At 45.0% G+C, this 14,275-nt stretch overlaps 1 long non-coding RNA gene across 1 annotated transcript in view; it reads right to left on the reverse strand.

Annotated features, from left to right (window-relative positions):
- Positions 1 to 13,120, reverse strand: part of LOC144138913 (uncharacterized) — a 45,579-nt gene extending 32,459 nt beyond the window's left edge. Inside the window, exons 1-2 of the long non-coding RNA XR_013316003.1 lie at positions 12,923 to 13,120; positions 11,973 to 12,077 (exon numbers count right to left, since the gene is read on the reverse strand). This is a non-coding gene — a long non-coding RNA (uncharacterized LOC144138913). The remainder of the gene's footprint in view (positions 1 to 11,972; positions 12,078 to 12,922) is intronic.
- Between the last annotated feature and the right edge of the window lie 1,155 nt (positions 13,121 to 14,275).

The raw sequence follows: 14,275 nt of genomic DNA on the forward strand, positions 1-14,275 counted from the left end.
GGCACGGCGCACACTGCTGTCGCGGCCGACTTACCTTCGCGAAATGCGGCCAGCACGACCACCCGTCCGAAAAATGTCACGTGCAGCAGTTTCTTTGTGTAAACTGCCAGGGTCCACATGGGGCCTACTCCAGGAAAAGTGAAAAGTTTCAACTAGAAAAAAAATCATCAACATCAAAGTCACTGAAAACATCACCTTCCCAGAAGCGCTGAAGACGTTTGCCTTCTTTCCCTCTGGGCAGGCACGCCGACGCAGTTCGCCGGAGGCGGAGCAGTGTTTGGGTTCGGCGGGGACATAGTACTTCGACTCAGACTTTGTCCCGCCCCTACCGCCCCCCCCCCTCTGGGATGCCTCTGATGGCCCGTCCCGTCTGCCCACCGCTCGCTTACAACAGCGCGTGTGGAGACAACCACGTCTTGTGGGAGTGATGCTGCACCCTTTACTTCCGCTCCACTGCCCTAAATCACATGCGAGAGCACGGAGGAAATGGATACGGTGGAACCAGTGGCCGCTCCCACCTCCACCGCACAGCTTCTGCCATCAGAGGCATTCCTGAAACCCTCGGCGGTGGCGGGCAAAGAAAAGCGCGCACAAAAGGGTCCGTGGTCCATGGAGCGTGATCACACGTACTCCGAGGACATCCGAGGGTGAAATAAACGTCGAACCATTATTGTCTGCGGTGCACTGCAAAGAACGCGTTCCTAAGCCAAAGCCTCTTGACAAGCCAAAAAAGACGGCAGTCACAGCCCCGAAAGATGACACATAAACATACACACTCCAGTAGCTCTCACATACACACTGCAGTAGCTCTCACGCTAAATAATGGTGAGCGAAAACACAATTCAATGGAACTGCAGAGGCCAACTTAAAAAACCTGGACAATGTATACGAGATACTGCACTCCAATCAGCCAAGTGTAATCTGTCTTCAAGAAACACATCTATACTTAAAACACACAAATTTATTGAATAGCTTCAGGGTACTTAGGAAGGACAGGGATGGTGGTAGTACAACTTCAGGTGTTGTGGTTATCATTGCCCGAAAATCGTTTCCGTGTAACCCCATCCAATTACAAACTGCTCATGAGGCTGTCGGCATTAGAACCATAATCTTCAATAGGCTTGTAACAGTGCTCTATCTACACCCCTCCTGATTTCCAGCTTTCGAGCTCCGATTTCAAGGGACTTGTACATCAGCTACCCTACCCTTTTATGCTTATTGGCGACCTGAATGCACACAACTCTCTGTGAGGCTCCTCTCGCACGGATTTTTGAGGTCGCCTAATCGAGAAATTTCTTACAACTTCAGGAGCATGCCTGTGCAACAAAAACAAGCCCAACTACTACGATATAGGACACAACACATACTCATACCTTGACTTGGCTTTTGGTTCCACAGGTCTCTTTCCTTGTCTTGAGTGTGGCCTGGGCACAGACCCATGTGGTTGTGACCATTTCCCCACTTCACTAACGTATTTAGGTACAGGCCAAAGCAGTCCGTCTTCACATAAGAGGTTCAATGAATCAAAAGCAACGTGGAGCACATTCACAGAAACATCTAAACTACACCACACATCTATGAAACACCTACACGTGGAGGAATCCGCCCAACGTATCGAGGGGCACATCCTCGACGCTTGCCAAAAGTTCATTCCCCAGGCCTCCAGTTCGTCCCGCAACCTAAGTAGTCCCTGGTGCGAGGACTGAGGCGGGCGCGAGAGGCCCACAACTAGGTGTGGGGTGTCCTTCTCCGGTACCCCACGCCAGATAATCGTATTTCCTTTCGTAATCGTAAAGCGTGTCCATCGTGAGGTAAAGGGTTCGAAATTACATTTTCCGGGTAATCTTTTCTTGAGTAATGCACACCTGCAGCGTATCATAAAAATATCAAACCAGCACGCCGGAACGCACGCCGATCAACGAACGCCCGCGCAGCTCCCCTGCCGTAGTTTGAACCGTGGCGACACCGACCGGAGCGGGCGGAAACTATAATGGCAAACTGTTCGCATGGCGACGCAGTGAAACATCCCCCTCGCGAGGGGCATAATCAAATGCAGAGCATTTCCGGGGGCGCACGACGCTAAGTAGTTTGCGTTACGTTAATGTTGTTGCACTTGTGGCAACTGCTGACGAGAGAGCGCTCGTCAGCAATAATTTGAATGAGTCAAGGATATAAGGCGCGTTCGTAGCCTCCCATTCTGTGTCGGCTTTGTGTCGCAGTGGGTAGAGCACCATGTACATTGCGTTCCGCCCGCAGGGTCGACGGATGGAAACCAGGCGCCGGATAGTATTTTTTATATAGTGTAGGGGGAGGGGTGCGGACCACGACTACGGACGCCTACGGACGTCAACGCGGGTGACATCGTGAGTTACTGAAATGCGCTGCCTTTAACAAGGGAGAGATAGTGCGCTTTCCTTACCTCCAATAACTCATACATAGACACTCACGAGGCAGGAACAAGAATATGTCAACATAAAGTGCAATATACAGAATGCCTGTCTTTGGTCAGCAGAACAAGGGACCCACTCGAAGACGAGGATAACACACTTGCACAACACTTCGAAATGTTTCGTGCTCTGCACTCTACACAAACACTTTCCTGAAACATAAAAATGCTTGTGAAAGAAGACCCCACATGACAATAACACGTCAAAATCTGGTTACAATTCTGAATTCACACTCTATAAGTTGAAGGCTGCCATGTGCACATGTAAACCTTCAGCTCCAAGCGCAGATAAGATTACATACACCATTAAACAACACCTATACCCAGGTACTCACGAAACACTCGTACACCTATAAAACAACATATGGCTTTCTGGGCACATTCGAAAATCTTGGAGGGAGGCTATTGTAGTGGCGTTCCTGCAGGGGAAGGACCCTTCGTCTCAAGCCAGTTATCAGCCCATCACCCTCACAAGCTGTCCCTGCAAGGTTCTCGAGAAGATGTTCAACAAGAGACTCGTGTACTTTGTGGAGTACAATGGTCGTCTCGAGAGTTGCCAGGCCGGCTTCAGGGTAAGGCGATCAACAAACGACCAACTCTTCGCCCTTGAGTCGTAAATCAAGAATACGTTTGACCACAAAAAGTTTTGCGCTACGGTCTTTTTTGATCTTGAGAAAACCTACGACACCGCTTGGCGATACGGAATCCTTAGCGACCTAAAAGCATTCGGTGTTTCGCACAATATGTTTAACAGTATTTATAGCTATCTGGCGGAACGACCCTTTCGTGTAAGAGTTGGCACTGCCCTTTGAAATGTTTTCGTGCACGAAAATGGTGTGCCTCAAAGTAGCGTTTTGAGCTATACAATGTTCATAGTCAAGATGAGCTAACTTTGAAAGGCGTTGCCACGAACCATTTCCTGTACAATGCATATCGATGATATGTAAATATCTTTTAAATTGCGCATTATGTCAATCTGCGAACGCCACGTCCAGCTTCGTGTCAACAAACTAGCTGGCTGGGCTGATAAAAAGGGCTTTAGGCTGAACCCAGTTGAGAGCACATGTGTTGTGTTCTCCAACAGGCGTGGGATCAGGCCAGATCCAGATATCACACTGAATGGTGTCTTGATTCCGGTCAAAAAAGAACACAAGTTTCTCGGTATAGTTCTTGATGAAAAACTTCACTTTATACCTCATATGAAAGAACTAAAACAAATTGTCTTAAAACAATGAATATTCTCAAGGTCTTGTTGCATCACTCGTATGTTGCTGACAAACAAATTCTGCTGCGGGTGGGTACCAGCCTCGTAGGCTCACGGTGGGACTATAAGAGTGCTGTATATGGTTCAGGAAGGAAAAAAAAACTTTAAAAATGGTCCACCGAGTGCAACTCTTGGGCCTTCGGGTTTCGTCTGGTACTTTCCGTACTAGTCCCTTGAAAAGTCTGTACGTCTAGTGCGACCAATGGTGCATAGGTACCAGCGCAAGTACGTCGATTTATTGTATGCTTTTAAACTACATCAATGTGTCACCATCACATTAAATGAATAGTGAACGATACATCTACATCCCAGCTGTTTTTAAATCGCCCATCTATTTCTGCACCTTTCTTGCTCAGGGCGAGAGAGGAGGTTTCTGAACTTTCTATCTCGTTTTTCGACACCTTCACAACATCTGTCATTGATCTGTAGCCCCATGGCATCGTCGCCATGAATTTGTGATTTGTCTTTTATGCAATTTAGGAAAAGCATGGTGCCCACAACTTCAATCTTGCAGCTTTTCATGTATCTCCAGGCGGAATATGGGGCGGCAGAATTTTTTAGTGATGCTTCCAAAACGTCCATTGCGGTGTGTTATGCTGCACACGGACCCAACTTCAGTGCTAATAAAACCATGAGTGTGAATTCCACCATTTTTAAGGCGAAAGCATACGGTATACTTCTCGTTTTAAATCACATTATGGAACATGATAGTGCTAATTCCAACATTTTGAAAGATTCATTTAGCGTCGTGCCTACATTATCATACCAAAGGTATTGCAAATGTTATGTTGTCACTCTGGTTTTCAAATCTTTGATGTCAGTGTATGCCTCAAATCTGAATGTGACGGTCTGCTGGGTTCCAGGCCACGCGGGTATCGCTGACAATGAGTTGGCTGATGAAAAGGCCGCTGCTGCTGCACTCAGAAATGGCTGATGAAAAGGCCGCTGCTGCTGCACTCAGAAACACTCTCGATATAGCACCAGTACCCTACACTTATATGAAGCCACTTATCAGACAACACCTACGTAAAACATGGCAAAAACACTGGAGTTAACAGTCACACAACAAGCTACATGTAATGAAGCCCCACTTCGGACGATACACAACTGACTCACACAACAGACACACCGAAGTACCTAGCAAGGTTACGGATACGCCACACACACGTAACACACTCCCACCTCATCACTGGATCTCCAAGACCCATGTGCAGCGAGTGTGGAGCAGACTTATCCGCTATCCACAACCTCATCCAATGTAAGGCAGTTGACACAACACGATGCAACCACTTTCCACAACTGTACGGACAAAACAACCCGTTTCACCCGTCGTATTTTTAAGAGACGAGCCCGTGTTTTCCACCAAGCATATTTTTATGTTTGTCACTGATGTGAAGTTTTTACATCTCATCTCTTACGATGCATCATGACAACCTGGCTCTTTGCACCAGTCATGTTCATTACGTTGCGTTTTACTTCGTTAATTTTTGCTGAAATAATTTACTTTTACATTCATGTCATCTAAATGACACAAACCATTATTTGGCGCTATTTACCCTCAGTCGGCCTTGCGCCACAAAAATACAAACATCATCATCATGATTGCTACAAAAACGGTGATGAAGTTCTAGTTTTGACTAATTTTCGCGTAGCAGACCTCCGCGAGAAGTTTCTACATGACTTTACCTGCTCTGGCATTGTTTTTGCAAGCGTTGGCTGCGTCTTCTCATCGCTAGTAACCTACTGTGGCGAGGGGAGCACATCGCTGGCGTAAATGGGTCAGCCAAACACTTCCATCACTGCCCTGTCGCTTTGAACCGGCAAGGCGCCTAATATCGTTTTTACTAGAACTTTTAGGAGCATTCCATTCCCAAACAGCGAGCGGTGATGGCAGGTGGTGGGTTTTTTGTAATAACAGTGGCAGGCGGGCTGGTAGGTGACAATTCATAGCTGTAACTTGAGCGCGCAAAAAGAACGAGGACTGAACCAAAACGCGAAGACCAGCGCAGGCTAACGGAAATTTTATTCATCACTCAACACATATAAACCCTCTCTGACAACACCCCCGCATGAGCAATTGTGTACGTATCACGTCATACTCACAAACACAAGAAAAAAGCAAGAAAAAGCATTTTAACCTTTGCATCATCTCATGTCGTCTAACAACTTAATTTCCTCATCGGACAGGGCTAGTAAATTATTCTATTATTTGTGTGTATTTTTTGTATTTTTTGTATTTCGCGGGCACAATCGGTCAGCTGAAAGACACTAATATATAATATAGAGACAGAAACTGGTTAATCCGACATTTTTCAAACCACTCTGCAACATTTTAATAGGATTTTAAATCAAATCTTTAGAAAGGTCGTCGAGCCGTTTTGCTGTCGCCGGGAAATGTGACCTTCATTTGACGGTACCTGCGCCATACCCTTGGTAACGCGTCACGTGACTCGCCATGCCGGGCTCCACCGAAGGCCGCGTTCGCTGCCTCCGCCACCGCTTCCGGCTTGGCGCATGCGCTAACCGTAGCTGGGTCACCGTGTGACCACGTCACTCACCGCTTGTATGCGAGCGTGACATGGATGAGAGCTAAACCTGGCCGCCTTCTATGATTGTTTGGGCGGGAGCGGGAGGCTCTGAGCCGTTGTCTGCAAGCGGCGTCTGGTACCAGGGATATCGCCCGGAGAGCTGCTTCTCTGGAGAGTGTCCGGAATGCGAAGCGCGCGAAGCTAGCGTCTGAAACTTAGGAAGAGAATGCCGTTGGGCTAGAAAAATGCTAGAAGTGGGACCCCAGCCGTAAAGAGAGGCAGGCTTTGAGCGAATTGTATAATATCTACAGCTAAATCGAGGCTTAAGCAAGTAAAGCGAATAATTACCCAGGGTTATTCCAGCTGTCAGTTTAGATATCCAGGTTAGCTGAGCTAAATAGCAGCCACTTTTTCCTCTAGCTTCGAGGCTTGGGTAATTATTTTTGACGGAATATTTATTAAGAAATTACTTAAATAACTTAACAAACTGCATACAAAAGTGGAAAACATGCATTTGGTCATGTCGTCGTACACTCAATTCGCATATTTTTAAGCCTTGTCTAATATTAACGGAAACACACTCTATATTTACGTCGCCAATCACAATGGGAGATTACGGGCTTGGTTAATAAACACAGATAGCAAGGCCCGCAGTAATGAATTCTAAGGAAGCCAGAAAGGCAAACTGGTGGGTCATTTATTTTTTGATACAGACATAGATTTGCAATGCTTCAAAGATAGACACTGTAGGGACGCACCCTCTAGGTTCAGTGTGCCCTGCATGAAGACCAAATGCAGTGAACATGCGTCGAACACAGATCAAGACCGAAGCCATGACGTGCCTTGTGCCCTGAGTGTTCGTTTGCAATAAACAGCGATAGCGCAACGAGCACGTGTGCAGTGCGCATATAACCCAGAACATGCGCACAACCTGGAATAAATGCGGCACTCACGAATGCAGGAGGGGGGGAGGAGGCAGAGTAGGACGGAACTGCCCGGCCGTCGCGGATGGCCACGATTGGAGGAGCAAGGGCAGAGATCCGCAACGAAGACTCCCGGACGCGTATAGGCCTTTTCTAGTCAGCACCGCCAAGCGCCGCATGGCGCCATTTAGGGGCATGTTTGAATCTATCTCCACGCGCTGGTTGCTCTCAATTTATTCGCTCAGAACCACTTGGTCTCGTAGTGTAGTAGTTCCGAATGTCCTAACCCGGGTTCAGATCCCGTTGTGGCATTTTTTTATTACCACGAAAGTGTTTTATTCTGGGATTCACAAATATTTCCATTACATCATATCGGTCCCGGAAGTGACGCCAGTATAAGAGAGCAAGCGGCCTGTAAAGGGTGAACGCATGCACACAGGGTGTTCTTGCGGGTAAGCAGCCATTTAAAATGGAGAATACGTTTTACTTCGGGTTGTTGGTATTTGGGTTTTATACGAAAGTGTTTTATGGCGGCGGCATCCACCAAGATTTCACTGACGTAATATTCGTCATAGAAATGACACCAGTAAACCTTTGCCGAAGCGACCCGCCATGAGTAGGTTGCTTGCGAAGCACATTCACAAGGCAGCCACCGACCCTCAAATCATGCTCAGCTGCAGATTTCCGTGCACATTTCCCTTTCGTGTTAGACCGATGCCTATGACATGGGAATCAAGCACACGTTTTTTTCTATGGTTTCTCATTTATTAATACGAACATTTGTTATCACGCATATAATACATTTATTACATCTTTACGCTTATAAATGAAATTTCAGGTATTTTCGACCGCTTTTCGGTCAGTTTCTGCTACTGAATATTGTACGGCATTGAGGGTTTGCCCTTTTTAGGTCGGTTTTTGCTATTTCTGCTGAATATTTTTCTACACCATTGTTTTTAAACCATTGCAGATCTGTTTTGGCTGTTACTTATTTCAATTCGGGTGGATTTGTATGGTTTATGTACGTTTATGCTGTGATATAACCCCCATAAGCAAGCTGAGGTGACGGCTGGCTGTACTGACTAGGAAACGCATATACGCCTCCCGAATGGCGTGGACCTTACAGCACATGGGGTGAGCGCGCAGGGTGGAACTTGTACAATCAGCTCGGACATCAGCGTGAGCGTCAGGGAAGCCACGTGTTATTTGTATTTAGTCGGTGCAGTGCGTTATTGAATGTGGAGTTGCTCGTGTGACCGTTTTTTGCCGTGCCGATTTTCACGCATGCCTTTTTGTGACGTTGCCCGAAAAAGAACGGTGAATTTTGTTTCTTGCGTGTCGGCCTCATTTTGTAAGGCGGGGTCCCGCTTCCGAACCCTTCACAAATGAAGGAGGTTCCTTCAGCCCAAAGTGGAGAAACACCTGTTTTCAAGGTGGGACCTCAACTAACGCGTCCAGAATAGCAGTCTTGTCGAACACTAACTGCACAAAAACTAAGGATATAACAAGCCGAGAGAATGAGTTGCATGGTTGATTAATTCAACTATGTTGATTACAATGTTCGCTCCCACCTCGTGGGGTATGTAGTTATTACAATAGTATGCTACGCTTGCGGATGGTAGACAACCAGTAGCAAGCACTACGAGGGCCTTGGCTGTGGCAGTTTTGGTGGCTTAGATAACCTAAACTTCACTGCCTTCTGAAGATTGCTTTTGACAAGGTGTTAGCACTTCTGTCACGGCCAGAAACTAAAATTAATGTCCCTATCAGCATGACTGGTCCAAGTGGGGCTTGGTCACGGCATTGCGGATAACCGACGACTAAAGAATGCAACCTTATTTCAATTACCAAAGAAAAGAATTATCGTCCTCTTAACAACATTACCAGCCCGATGGTGTCAGACCAATTATTGGTGTAACCGCTGCTGTCTTGAATGCAAAGTTCGTTTTTCGCCGCTAGTTTCTCAACAACAATAGTCTCCCAGAGACTGCTGATTACATACCCACCAGCATACACTCTTATCAACGCAGCTTGTTTGAAATATGGCCTTTGACACCTGAGATACACCCTGTGTTTAAAATCACTTGAAAACAATGATTGATTATTGTTTTAGTCAGACTTGTAAGACTAGATGAATCAAAAGATGTACGTGGAATCAGCCTGGTATATTCATCTTGCGGCCGAGAAAATCTGGCCACTTCCATTTATAAATTTCACTACTTGTTCACTTCTTTAGAATATTCAGACAATTAATCATAGGGTTCGAAGCATGGAGAGATAAGGGAGTATAGAACACGTGCTGCACCAACGCCAAGTGCAAGGCCAGTATTTTTGCGGATAAGATGCCTCTTATTTACCTATTGAGAGCGGTGTCAACAAAGAATACAGAACTCTTCTGAAACATTTGTCAGCATGTCGAACAGCGTATTCTGAAAGCTTTGTTGGGCTTATTTGTAAATATTTATTTTAAGTTGAAACTATTCGAGCGACTTCAAATTTGTCACATCATATTTTTTTTGAAAAAGAGAGAATATATAGGAAGAAAGCTTTCAACACTTTGTAAAAGAAGCTTAGAGGAGCGTTACAAAACGCAAAAAAGTTGAATTCCTTGTGAAAAGGGTTTTACACTGTGTTGTAGCTACTCTGCATATATTTGGGATGTTCAATTTTTAGATGCGACGCTGACAAAAGCATCTCTTGCCGGCGGCCCTGTCCTTCCGGCGTCGTCGTTGTCCGCGTCCGCACAGCTGCGTCTCTCCTCCGCTCATCACCTCTCCTCTCGCCGTGATAGCGCGCCCCCTCCTACAACATCTGTGGCGCGCGCAGTGCGGCGCGCTCTCTTACCCCGCCGGTGGGCGGCGCTGCGTGCGGCGCATGCGCGCTGTGCGGATGTGCAGTGCTCTCTCTCTCCGCGGTCTCCTGTCCTTCGGGCGCGCTGCGCATATAAGTGGAGTGCCGCGCTCCGGCCGGTCTCTCAGTCGACGGTCGTCCGCTCTACGCTTGCTCTCTCTCTCTCTCTCTCTCTCTCTCTCACATTACCCGACGATTGCTCACGCAATTCGAGTAATCGACTCAACGGAAACGCACAATGGAACCCCCTTCAGCGTCGCATCACACCGGGGTTCCCGCGAGGGGAGGTGGGCGTAATTTTTCAATAAATATCTGGTATGGTGCTTCGGTCTGGATAGCCTTTTTTCTCTGTATCTGCTTTTAAATTTTTATTACTCATGTCAAATCAACAGGCTCAAGGAGCCACTTGAGTAAAGGAGATTCGCAGTATACATAAAATTCGCTGCCCGTAAAGTTATGTTCTCTTTTAGAGATTTTTACCACTTTATTTCCGAGAAGAAAGTTGTGTGGTTTTCATAATAGGAAAACAGTATGCGCATTTTAAATACCCAAAAATCTGAAGATCTCTAAAACAAAATATCAGTTTTGTTATGGAAGCACAAGTTTAGTGAAAATGTTTATTATTCTAAAAAATACTCATAAAAACCTAGTCCGGAAAACCTACTTCTGAAAGGGGCTTGCACTCATTACTAAACATACAATAAGCAAATTTCTTTTACACTCTTCACATTAGCCTCTAGAAACTACCCTCACAAGAATAAAAAGTCTGCGTGAAATGAGAAAACTCAAGAACCGCCTGCCAAACACTCCACGGAGTTTAGTGGAAGGGGTCGGGCTTACATACTGTATTCTTAGAAATACTCGTCGCTTTGTGCTATGTAGAATACGTTTCCTGTACGGCCCCACTACGTTTCGTAGGAAAGTGTGCATATAACATATAGTACGCTGCCTTAACATAAATCAAGAAAAGCCTTATAGCACCACAAAAACACCCTGCGTATCAATTAGTGGGGATATTTGCAGTCATATTGTTGACAAGCGCCACTTTTTAAAACACGAAGGTACTCTTCGGACATCGAGATTAGGTGACGCGAGACAATTTAAAAGCCTTGTAGATCAACCTCGCTCGAAATAGGTGTGAGCTAAAGTGTCCTTCTGCTACAGAAAATAATGGAACCAATTAAACAGTTACAGCCTAACGTGATGTCGCAGCCATACTTCGCGGATATTTCCTTTGCTTTATATTGCGTTGCATACATGACTACGAGCGTTTCTATTGATGTACGTTCTTCCCCGTTTATATTACTTGTGCTTAAAATAAAATACTTTTTGCGAATGAATGCTTGTAGGGTGTCTGTTACTTTCGGCGCAGTCTGTCTGTGCGCTGAGGTTTTCCTAGATAACGACTGTGTATCAATTGCCCTATATAAAAGTGTCAATAGAGTCAATAAAAAGTACTTAAGCTGCCGTTCCTGTTACATTTTAAAATAGATGACCACAGTAAACGTTTCTATCAAAAATGGTGTCCTTTGCAGTTCAAACTTTGCGCAGCCGGCCCTCTTACTTAGTGAAGCGTAAAAGAAAATATAGAGAAGTGTCACGCTTTGTTGCGATTGTTCAGATTCTCAAAAGAACGAAACTGCTATGTAATCGGTAAATATTCAAACCATCTAAAAATAACAGGTCTGTCCCGCCAGAAAAGAATTAAACAAGCGGAACCCCCCATGGCACACCACAAGTTTAGTTTATAGCCTAAAAGATTTGTATTGCAACTAAAGACAAGTATTATTTGGCGATGGCTACGCAGCAAGTCGTTAGTTACTATTTAAAGAAATTAGTGATTACACCAGGGGTTATTCTAGAAAAAACGAACATGCCTGATCATTTAGGTGGATCTTTCTGCTTGAGCCGATAACTGGTCAAGCATAAGTTGCATTTAAAGAAAGAAAGATTGCACTCACAAAGTTTATATGAAGAGTTGTGCACGGAAGTTTCTGTTGTCATCAAAGGGGTTGTGTTATGTTGCAAAGCTGGTTCGTCAGTTGCAAGTCCAAAGAATTGGTAGCCTGCGTAAAGAAGAAAACGGGCGTGAGAGTAGAGAACTCCGCAAGGAGCTGTCCGTAACAATAATCCTTTTGCATACTTCTAGTACATCGTAAATTCTTTCTGAAATAGTGACATCTATTTAAAATACCGAAATCATTACCGAGCGCACTACAGAACTTCGTTATTTAGGCCGGTCTTTCTCTAGTTAAAACCATTTGAAGTCAACTATTGCGTGACATCTAGGCGAAATAATACATTTATTATTAGAAAGGAAAGGATTGGGGTGGCTATTATGAGCATTATCGTCTTGAAGCCTGCTAATCTCTGGCAGAAGCAGCTTTAGTGGCAAATAATGTAAACCAGAAACCTAATACCATATTTGATTATTTCCGCAGAATTTTTTTCTAGTACTAATAAAATACTTCTAAGGCTTCTTTCACGCTTTGCCATGGCTTGTACAGTGATATTGCCTGTGCAATTCAAAGAGGTAGCTTTGTGGAGCTTCAGCCTAACGAAGGCCGCTGTAAACAAGATATATATCTCCTCCTCAGTCTAAAAGGTTAACAAATGGTTAAAATGGACACAAAAAGGTACAACGGATAATGGGCTGCTATATGTGGGTACTGAGTTTCCTTCGTTGCATGGCGATATCGAAAATGTAAGTCTCGCTTATTGCCCTTATGATTGATCTGTAATAAATAGGCTCTCCCAATTTACCGCTACTCAAGAAGTGCACGATGCTGTGTTTTGTAACGGCACCAGAGAAGTTCCTCGTAACTTAGGAGAATCCTTACAAGCCCAGCCCTCGACAGTTTCTCTCGGATACAATGTCTTCTTACAATTTCGATGGGGTTTTGAAACATACCTGTTAAAAAAAGGAGGCCGATGAGAATCCAAAGTATCTTCATGGGCACGAAAAACGGGAGCAGCTGGTTGAGATGAATACCTATATTCCTCAGAGAATTGTGTTTGAAGCTGAAGCTGCAAGTCAATATGTCAGAAGTGGGTGCTGCAGCGTCCGCCCCTATGCTGTCCCGTTGGTTGTATCCGCTGTTTGCAGATGCTTTGCCGGCGAAGATATGAACACCTCTCCTCTGAGTCCTTCAAGAAACCTCTTAACAGATTGTGTCAAGCAGGCGCCAGACCTTCCAAGATAAGATGGCAACAGCCCATGAACAGAACGCAGACTCCAAAATGAGCGCACATTGCGTTGAACAAGGCTTGCAATCAACGAATGTGCAACGGTTTCACTTGCAAGTGTTTCACCCACACCACTCGTTTAATCAAATTCCCCAGAATCAAAATGGGCTATTCGACCAAATTCTGGTCGACGTATTTAGCACAAGATGAGAATCATGTGGTATGTCTCGCGGTTTTGATAGGTATTTTTGTGGAGGAATGCAAAGAAGCAATGTCTCTGTAGAAAAAAAGCCTAAAAAAGCTGCCCAAACGGTTTATCCCCTCGCCTTGCGGAGCTTAGCTGCGCAATCATTCAACGGCCTGCCGTGCGAAAGCACGATGGTAGACTTTTGCGCGAAATTCACAGTAGGCGAGAACAGCAGGCGTGCAGAAAAATCCCTCGCGAAAGAGTGCTTCTAGGTGTTGCCATCATGGCTGACTGATAGGACAAGAAATATGTCAGCTTAGTTTGTCACATGAACGTTGCTGTTAACTTACTCTTAGAGGAAGAGTATTTTTCTTCTCTTTAATCTGCACTCCAAGTGAATTGTTGGATTCTGTTGGCCACCATCCCGCCAGAAATGTTGATTGAGGACGTATAATTTATCAGTTAATTCAGATTCCGCCATTGATGGTGCTTTTGCCGATGTTATCAAGAAAGCGATAAAAGGCTCTGACTCTAACACCAACTGTCGATAATCATAAAAAACATTCAGCATCTGATAATATTTCTCCATATCGTTGGCTTGCTAAGAGCACCAAAAGTAAGGTTTTTGTGGAATTTTTTTAAAAACGCCAGAAAACTGCTTAAAACGTGTGTTTGGTTATACAAAGTTGTTGCGGATGCTTGTCTGAAATCTGTAGGCCTAAAAAGGGTGTCAGAAAGCCTTTTTGGGTGGAGTTATATAGCAGCACCATTTAGCAAAAAAATACTGCAAAGAAGTTCAAAAAGCCAAGAAAAAGTTAAGCTATAAAATGAACTGAAAGCTGCAGTGATGGGTCAGTGACAAAGCTGTTCTGCTGCTATAACCAATGACCG

The sequence above is a fragment of the Haemaphysalis longicornis genome, unplaced genomic scaffold (genome assembly GCF_048455015.1).
Source record: "Haemaphysalis longicornis isolate Haplotype H1 unplaced genomic scaffold, Haemaphysalis longicornis Haplotype H1 scaffold_5, whole genome shotgun sequence".
NCBI lineage: Eukaryota > Metazoa > Arthropoda > Arachnida > Ixodida > Ixodidae > Haemaphysalis > Haemaphysalis longicornis.